This window comes from Rhyacophila brunnea, unplaced genomic scaffold, assembly GCF_057557595.1.
Source record: "Rhyacophila brunnea isolate RB1 unplaced genomic scaffold, BYU_Rbru_1.0 scaffold_2, whole genome shotgun sequence".
NCBI classification, from domain to species: Eukaryota; Metazoa; Arthropoda; class Insecta; order Trichoptera; family Rhyacophilidae; genus Rhyacophila; species Rhyacophila brunnea.
In genome coordinates, this window is record NW_028232859.1 from 23,980,247 (window position 1) to 23,990,856 (window position 10,610).

A 10,610-nucleotide genomic window follows, 5' to 3' on the forward strand; every position below is an offset into this window, starting at 1 on the left:
ACGTACGAGTTTTTTGCATGGTGTATTTATAATCTTTAGTTTCGATTATACTAGTTGTAATAACTTAATACACCACTTGAAATGTAATATTTTATGAACCGGAGCGCTACCGGAGTAGGTACTTTATAATTTATAAAAATACGTGTGTCAGATTTTTGTTATAATATGCTATCCTTTTTATATATGCTAGGTATATATGCTATGTTTTTTTTTTTTGTTATAATATGCTATCCTCACCCACGGTGGCCGCGTGGCTTAAGCGTTGGACTATCATGCCGTGGGTCTCAGGTTCGAATCCTGGGTCTGGCAAGTACACGTATTGTTTTTCAATTTGTGTGTGAGTCAGGGTATGGACCTAATAGGTTGAGCAAGTGGCTGACATCCATTTCTCGTAAAAAAACAAAATCTGTTAATACAAACCTCTACTCTGTGGAGGCCCATATGATCCTATTAGGATCGGACATGGTCGAAAAAAAAATGCTATCCTAGCTCAAATGGTTAACCTAATTTTTCCACGAGGTAGAGCGATAATCTTTGGGATTTCATGAACCGGAACTGCGCTCCGGTGCGCTCCGGTTCATTTCGAGGCCTATTAATATATGTAGAAACAGTATTTGTACAAATCACTACTTTGTTTGACTGAATCATGTCTCTCAAATCTAATAATAATTTTATGACATGGACAGTGCAGTGATGCAGTAGGTAATTGTCAACAAGTGTCTGATGAATGGTGATGAGCAAGGCATCGTAACTATTTGCAACCAGCACTAACGGCTCTATGCACTTTGACATCTCTGACTTGGCAGGTCATTTTGCAATAGAAATATTCTAGAGAAGAGGTTGTCAACTGATTTTTGATCAGGGACACATTAATGAATTCTGATCAAGGAGGCAGCGGCAGGCATAGTTTTTTGCTTTTTTCCTGTTGTTTTGTCTGTTGCAAATGATTCCAGCATTATGTATTGCATAATTACAGGAATTTGGGAGACCAATAATTACTTGAACATCTTGGGCTTTCGTTTGAATATGATTATCAATTTATTAACGTATTATTTGAATAATAATAAATATATTATTATAAAGCATATATTTTTTAAAATAGCATAGAAAATTGCGCCGCAAACGACTTGTTTCAATACGTGGGACAACACTATTTATCATAAGCTTAGGAAAATATGACTTATTATCGAAATATACACGATTTAAGGGCCATTTAGGTTTATGGGTATTTGGCATATCAATAGCCCAAAAGTACTAAATCGTAAAAAAAATTCACTTTTCTAGTTATAAAAAATCCACGTACCCACTTAGGAATAAGTAAATTAGTATACAGTGGCACCATCAGCAATTCGCGCGTGTATTGAAAGTGTTTGCTGCAATGCTTGCTTCTATAAATGAAGCTAACAATACCTACCACTACAACTGAAAAGCGCTTTTATTGTGCTTATAGTGGCCACTGTGTAGTGATTTACTTATATATCCTCAATGTTTTTATATTTCAGACTTTTGATATTAGAATAAGTGAATATTATGATAATGTTGACTAATCTGATGTTGATATTTTCAATTCGTGGCATCTGGTAAAAGACGTTTCCCATCGGTACCTAATTGATTTATTTTGAAATTCTGGGGACCCTGGTAAATCCAGACTTATTTGAAAGGGAAATATAATAAACTTTTTTAAAATTTTCTTTTATACATAATCTGGTTATTTAGCGATTAAAACGAATTTTCTCTAAAATAAATGAAAATAATCTGACCTGGTCGATCATGTACGTACTTTTAAGATGGAGGGATGTGGCCAGTTGGATTCAAAGAACATGCTCATACCAATCTGGTGAGAATGCTAAAATTGCGATTTTTGTTTAAAATAATATATTTTCTTTAAATAATGTTTTATATTTATATGGACATTTTGCATCTGCATGCATGCATGCCGTTAGAAACATCTGTCATAGAGAAACTCTATATTGCTAAATAATGTCGAATGGAATTTACATACATACTGTAAAATTTATAGGTTATAATATGTAATTATGTATTTTACATAATATAAAATGGAAATATTTAACCGGTATAGGTAGTCTATTCCACGCATACGTCATTCTAAATTTGACTGTTATGAATACCAGTCAGACAAAAAATAATACAGTATAACCCCTATTTTACGTTTTTTAAGGGACTGGAAAAAAACCTAATTGGAGGGAAAATGTAAAAGGGGGGTATTGAAAAAAAGAACATTTCAATTTTATGTTTCTAAAAAAATATCGTTTTATTAAAAAACAACATTCAATTAAATTTTTTATTGAAAATGTTTTTATTTAAAAAAAAAATCATGTAAGTATATTAGTTTGTTGCATTTTTGTTTTTTTGTTATGTAATTCTCTTTCAAGACTATATAAATATTTAAAAGTGTCATCTTGAATATCAGCAAAGCTTGTAAAGTAGGTTTTTAAACCCTCCATGACCCTCATTGCTTCTTCTTTTGTTGGAATATCAACCTCTTCTTCATCAGACAGTTCTTCAGCAGACAAGTCCTGGTGTTAAATGACTGTCAACAATGTCATCAACTTCCACCAAACGCCGTTCGAATGTCACGACCCAATCATTGTCAAGCGCGCGTAACTCGCATATTTTGAATATTTCCGAGGTAAATCGCGGGAAAGAAAAACGTAAATGCGGGTATTAAATGTACTGAAATATATCGGGACTGAAAAAATTACATGCAATTGCCGGGAAAACGTGAATTCCGGGCACGTAAAAACGAGGTTATACTGTACTTCTATTTATGTGATGTTATGAATAACCTAAGATTTGTCAAATATAGAGTGGTGGGCTTCATACGTGTAGTAGGTACCTACCTATTGTAATAATTATTATACTATTGAATCTATAGACTAATAATTCCCAATAAAACACAATTCCTATATTGATCTATAATAATGATTTCATATAAAAAGTGGTCGCCGATCCAATAGGGACTTATGTTAGATGAATACCATTATTTTGTTGTATGCATCTATAGTACCTACATAAAAAATATTTAAGTAATTTGATCATTAATTTAACTTGTCATCCAAGGAAAGATCAACGGTAAGCGTAGCAGATGACGAGACCGTATTTTGTAGCTTAACAACCTCCGTGGTTGGTACGAGTGCAGCCTCATAGCAGGTGATAAGAATAAGATCTTCCTGATGGTGGCCAACCTCCCCTAGGGGATGGCACGATAAGAAGAAGAAGATCATTAATTACAACTATGTATAAAAATAAAATTAAAAACATACATTTACCACTCTTACCAGTGTGTGACTTCATTGCTGAAAACCCTTCTTTATACAGAATCGTAGAGATACGATATTTATTGGATAATTTTTTTTTTTGGAAAATGTCTTTATAATATTCGCTTATAAAATTATTCAATTAGTATACTTACCAATTATATAGTACAGCGGTTATATTTAACGAAGGCAGGGAATATTATACTCATTCGATAGAATGCATAACCATTTAATTATTGTTTACTTAATAAACTATGTATTTTTGTGTGAATTTAATCTAACGCGTGTGTGAATATGTCACACTATTGACAACTTTTAGGAATCATGAATACGATGCATTACATTATGATAATCTTATTTAAGTATATATATATATATATATTATTATATTATATTATATACCTATATACTTATAAAATTACAAATCATTATAAAATATCATAAAATAATAACAATTCCTTTTTATATTCTGAGTATCAGATATAGGAGGTTTTGACTAATGGTAGTTTATTTATGGTTCGCGAGGAAAATATCCTGGTACCAACTCCAAAGAGTTGTATAAATTGAGATCATCCTGGCAAATATGTCCCTGTCCCAGGTCTTAGTCAAACCTAGACCAGAACACAAATGCTCAGGAATTTTAAATGACACTGACTCCACACCAATTTATTTGTGGGTGTATTAGAAAAATATTTGGAAAGAAAAGCTAAAAAAAAGTGTTGACTCCAAATATAGGTATTAAAAACGTTTAACGTTCTTCTATAGAGGTGGGACATGAGCATAATACGGAAATAGACAAAAAAAGTTCTTATGGGATCGCTAACGAGAGAATTATTTTGTAAGATTTATTTTTAATAACACTTTAAAACGAAACTTGCATCAGTGCTTTCAGTAGGCCGTAGGGGAAACATATATCACGGAAGATGATTTAACATATTAATTATCCTCGGAATTTTTTATCGGTGAAAAAGGCGAAGGAACGGAAGCTAAAAAAGTGGTTTCAACTTTGATATGTACTTGAACGCAGCTTAAGAAAATGGGGCAATGCGGTTCCTAATTAATATCTTTATTCCAATACTTCTCGCATGCTACCCATTACTACAAATATTTTTTACTCTTTTAGCCCCTAAGCATTATGAAGTTTGCCACCGATGTCTTTTGACGTACTAACGTAATAGCATTGATATACTACTGGATGAATCATATGCTTCTTAAAATGACGCCCGATTTTCAGCGACCCGGCCAGTGTTAATACTTACTGTTTTAATATTAGCGGACTTAACTCGATATAAGCTCACTTAATATTTGTGTCGAAAACGACCTGGCAATAATTATGAGTAAGCCCGATCTAGCTTGCATCTTACTCTAACTAATAATCAGCGCATGACGACTTGCTCTGTCCGCTCAGACATGAATTTTTGATAGCTTGCAAGCTTTGGGTTGCAGACACCCTTAGGGTCACTATTCCAAGAACGCAAATTTAGTTTTACAGCCAGGGCAATACGGGTGAAATTCAGGAATCCATGTTAACGGTCTTAACGTATTATACCTACAAGGAAATATTCGATATTCGTAATATCTTCTTTTTTCTTTTGTGGTACATTTTTAAAATGACACTTGTATGGGAACTCCTCATCTAGTAGTATATCAATGCGTAATAGTGATAATATAAAAAAAAAAAACGAAAGTATTTATAATATGGTACACATATTATGTGCTTGATGAGATTTTATGCGTAGGCATTTTTTCCATAAAAATACAGAGTCATCCTTTATGTAAGGATTGTAATGAATGATCAAACAGAATTTGCTCATAATTTCCGGCACATGTTATAAATTATAATATTCTAAGTAACCTTCATCGTATCTTTGTATAAACTACATGCAACAAGTAATCGGTTATTCAAACAAACATAATTAAATAATAAAAAAGCCTACTCAATTGAATCATTATATCGGTATCAGCTGTCAATGTCAATAATATATACTAATATGATTCGGTTCCATGAATAAACAGAATAGTGGTAAAAGAGAACATGAAAAAAGAGAACGGTAACAAAACAGAACAGTGATAAACAGAACACGAAGAAACAGAATGGTGGCAAAACAGAACAGCGATAAACCTAACATTTCAGGAAAAATATAACATCTAATATTGAAATTGTCGTGTCTCTATATCATATTGTATAGATTTAATAACACAGGTTTTCAATACGCCGTAAAAAATCAAAATTACCATGTAATTTCTACATTCCTAATTTCGAAAGCCTCAATTAAACGGGAGTCAACTCGGTGTTGCCGGCAAGCTGGGTGTAATATCTTGTCTTAATCAATCTATTAAGTTCTGGGGTTACTTGGTGACTAGGTACAACGAAATAATAAGAAATAATTCTGTGGAGTTGTGCATGACTATCAAAATCAAGCAGATAAATTGAGGTTTTTACGCCGAATGGGCAACATGCAGTGATTATAAATATATTTATATATATTTATTTTATAAACTTAAGTTTTATAAGTATTTAATTAATAAATAGATAGGACAAAAATAAATGTGTTATTTTCCGACTGGTTATTCTGTTTATTCATATTCTGTTTTATCCGGTTACCACAATGTGATTCTATTAACTAGAGAAGTAAGTCACCTAATTATAGGAGATCGAGAAGTCTCTACTTAATTATTTTGGTTTATAAGTCTATCTGCCAATAACAAATTATTATCGTTTAAAAATTTGCACCTGACTAACCCAGTTGCTGAGGATACGAGACACTTAATAAGCAAAAAGTAGATCTATAAATTGTTTACAGTTAGCTTTTTTGTTGATATTTTTTCTAACGGTAAGACGTTGAAATCTTAGCGGTTGAATTTATATTTTTTATAGCGATAATGTGAACTTGCGAAGTTTAATGTTGCGCATATACGAAGGTATGTAGAGAGAGGAATAGGATATTTACATGTAATATGGAAATAAAAACTGATATATTATATCAATCAATATACTATTAATATGCTAATTTTATACAAAATTAATAAAGCTCATTTATTTTATATTTTAATATTTCCTGCTTGAATTAAGAAAATTGCCACACACAAATTTGTGATGATAAGAATAAAACCAGTCACGTTTAAAAATAATGATTACTATTGATACAAGACATTAAAAGAAAAACCGCTTTTTATACAATCCTCGCGTAAACGATTATCAATTTTTGCAAAGATACCAACATATTCAGATGGGTATATAAAAGAAAACTATAGTATTACATACCTTTTTATTAATAAAACAGTTGTTGCAAACAACAACGTAAGTTACATTAAAATTTAGAATCAATTAATATCCCATTGATCATGGTAAACTGCCATATACAGAACCGGCCTGTGAATTTTTGGCGCCCCACCCCTTTACATGGGGTAGGTATTGTATACGTTCATTTACAATGGGACGCTTCGTTCACGCGATCCATTTGATCATATGATTAATTCATTAATAAACATATTATCCATCCATCAATCGTTTTCAAATCAAGTTATTCATACTATATTCATCAATACTGTCAATATTTTCAGACACTCATTCTAAAACAACTCATTCGTACTATCAGTCCATTCATATAATAAACCCAATAATACTATCAATTCATTCGCTAGTACAATCTATTATTAACTGATTAATCAATACACTCTACTCTACTACTTTACTACATAGCCATTTTTAACAACGAATTCTTCCATGCTATCAATCCATTAATTATTACGAATCATACATCAACCAATTCATTAAATAATATTATTAATTCACTCACTCATAATATCAATCTATTGGTATTAATCAACGCATTAATGCTAAAAATTCGTTAATTTAATAATTTAGTTCAATATTACAGTCTTATAAACAACTAATTCATACCATACATCCATTCATAAATGCAATTCATTCGACAACCAATTCATTCATACTATCAATTAATACCAGTCCACTTATCTAAACAATACATTCAATAATCAACTCATTCCATCACCAATCCACTCGAAACAACCCATTAATTCATACTATTAATATATCTGCAATTGATTAATTATTCATACTGCCAACATATTCATGATAATCAATTCACGATTAAACACCTTCAATACCATCAATCCATTCATTCTCATAAATACCACTACTACTCAACCCTATCACATTTTGTTATGGTGTTTTGCTTATGTTTGGCGATTATTGTCGAGCACGCTACACCCTCGCTATAAATTATAATATCAACGCAACAATATATTTGATAATATATATAATAAGTGGTAATATTTATAATAGGTGATGGAAAATTCTTGAAACATGGGAGCTTATTTACAAATTGAATAGTTTTTGTTTGCACGAGGAGAAAAAAAAAATGATTTTGGTATGTAAAGAAGATTAAAAAAGAAACATTGTAGATGTTCTATACCAGGGTTGGCGAACCTTTTTACGTACACGTGCCAAAATTTCCCAAATGCTATTTTTTGACTGTCTGACGTGCCGAGCAGTTTTTCGTGTAGTTTGAGCAGGAAAAAATAGTTATTCTATTAAAAATTCTATTAAAAAAGATCAAAAATTATAAGTAAATTCCGCGATGGGCCACAGTCGGCTCGTTTTTTTACGCAAAAAATCCCCGGAGGGTAATTAAAGTCTCGTTTTTTAGACAAATTGTTCAAAGTTAAAAAATAATCATCAGTTTCCTTTTATGGAATGAAGAAATATCAGTAGATTTCATAAAACACATAAATTCTGTATATTGGCAAAAAATATCAGTAAATCTACTGAAATTTCAGAAGACATAGCATGCATTGTAAAATGATTGTAAATCGATCGAAATCAGAGTATCTGCCTGTTATTTTTTATACAATACGATCCGTTATTTATACACGAATTTCGTCGATTCCGTTTGCGTGTGATTGATAAATATTATTGGTAAAAATATTATTAAAAACAGAAGAAAATACGCATATTTAATATTATATAATATATATTTAGGTACATAGATATTTGTAAAACTTTTGGTAAAAAAAATCTTTTTTAAATTATATCTTTTTTTTCTCTTCGACATTCGCGTGCCATGCAAAATCATCTCGCCTGCCACTAGTGGCACGCATGCCGTAGGGTCGCTATCCCTGTTCTATACTATTAGTAGATGAAATTAATTTGTTTTTGACATTATAAATTTTAGAATACAATATTAGTTTTGTTTTTAGGTAAGTACTATATTATAATTAATTATCGTATTTTAATTTAATAAATGAAGGTGAATATGCATATTATTTAACCATATACTTTACTGCTTTCCTTATTAATGTATTTTTGTGTTTGCGTATTTTTTATTTTTTGCCTTCCCCTCCACACATCTCTGCTCCCCCGCCGAAGTCAAAGTTTGACGTACCTACGTCCCTCCATTTGGATATACGATACCACGACACACGTGGAACGATACCATGACAAAGTATATCAATTCTACATATGATTATATTATAATAATACTATGTAGGTATCTATTACTAATAACATTATTTATTAATATAGTGTAATACGTAATTCGTTATGATAGGTTAGGACTGAGTGAATATTTGTGGTCAGTACTACCACTCTATCCATTAATGATCCACCAATCCACCAGGCATGAGACAATGGATTCTTCGCAATGAAGCAAGAAGAATGCGCAAGAAAGGTTTAGCCTTGAAAATTAACCGGTCGTGAACTTCATTCCTACAATATGCGAGACCACTGGTGATTCAACAGGCCACAGAATATTATGTAGATAGATGTAATAAGTTTGCAAACGCTGACCAGAGCAGATATTATACAAGGGTAATTGACCACAGAACTAAAGCTTGTTTAGCACTTAGTCATAGGTAGATAGATATCTACACACTGTCTCATCATCGACATCAGACCTCAAACCGAAAAGTTGGTTTGCAATATTATAATATTGCAAACCAACTTTTCGTATATCTATATACCTATATCGATATATATATCGTCTCTCCAGTTATAACATGTAAGTACGGTTAATTAGTATTAAGTTAATCAAGTTTTAATATTGAATATAAATAATATGTACATGTTACGTGCCTATATGGAAGAGTAGAATTCTGGGTATCAAAGATTTATACTGATTAGTAACATAGTAACGCTTACTGAAGAGAGACCAAAACTACACACATTAAATTTGTGATGACTAATAATTATTTAATTATTGTAATTCATAAAGTATTTTTTTTCTTGCAATTGTTAGAAACAGGGTGAAGCTACTCGTATACCTAATATTATTATTGAAACTAAGCAGCTACAGGGTCGAATTTCGCCCATAACATAATAATATTATCTAATTTGTAATATGTTATAATGACATTCTATGGAGTATGCTATCTAACCATAGGTTTATAGAACACGTACAATATAATAAAAATCGAACCCAGATTACAAGTAGGTGTAAGTTTTATTAATGAGTAGTTTTGTGATGACTGTGATCAGACATAATGACAATAATTTATAAGTACATATATATAACACATACCTAATATGTCTTGTAATGAAATATCTTTCAGCATTGATTTCAGATTGAAGGGGTATTTTCAGATATGTATATATACTTAACCTTTTTGATATGCTGGATTAGTACTCGATGACAGAAGATTTTCAAAACTAATTAACGTAGGTAGCATTTGCTGTCATTCGCATTACGAACTTACCCAATCAATCTAAATTGTATTAATTTACTTACGAATTAGTTATTATAGTGATATATTATGATAATAATATTTACACTATTCTGTAATATTAGATTCACTGCCAAATAGCATGTTCCGCACTACAATATACCTAATATTATAATGTAGTAGTACTCTGCGACTAATGTTACTGAAGACGGTCCTGATCAGATTATTAAATAACTATTATGTGTATCTACTCACAAAACATTTTATTTAATTTTATTTTTAATAATATATTTCATCCATGAATTAAATTGACACTATTTTTTTTAAACAACTGGTAATAAATACGAGTGACAATTATTATAATAAAAAAAGTATTTGTCTACTGCTTACCTACTTAACAAAAAAAAACTGCACAATTTATTTTATTATTGTATTCTGAGTGCAAGGTTATAATTTAGTTTTATAAATAGTCAGTCCGTCCTATATTTGGAGTAAGTTGTTAAACACAAGGCGTGCATTGTGGCTGTCTTTGAAATTCCGTTGCAATCTAGAGATTAGGCAGAGATTATATTATTGCAACAGAGCGAAGACGAACTTATTCCACAGTTAAGTCGAGAGCTTGTCCACAGTGTGTATCTCCTCCAAGTT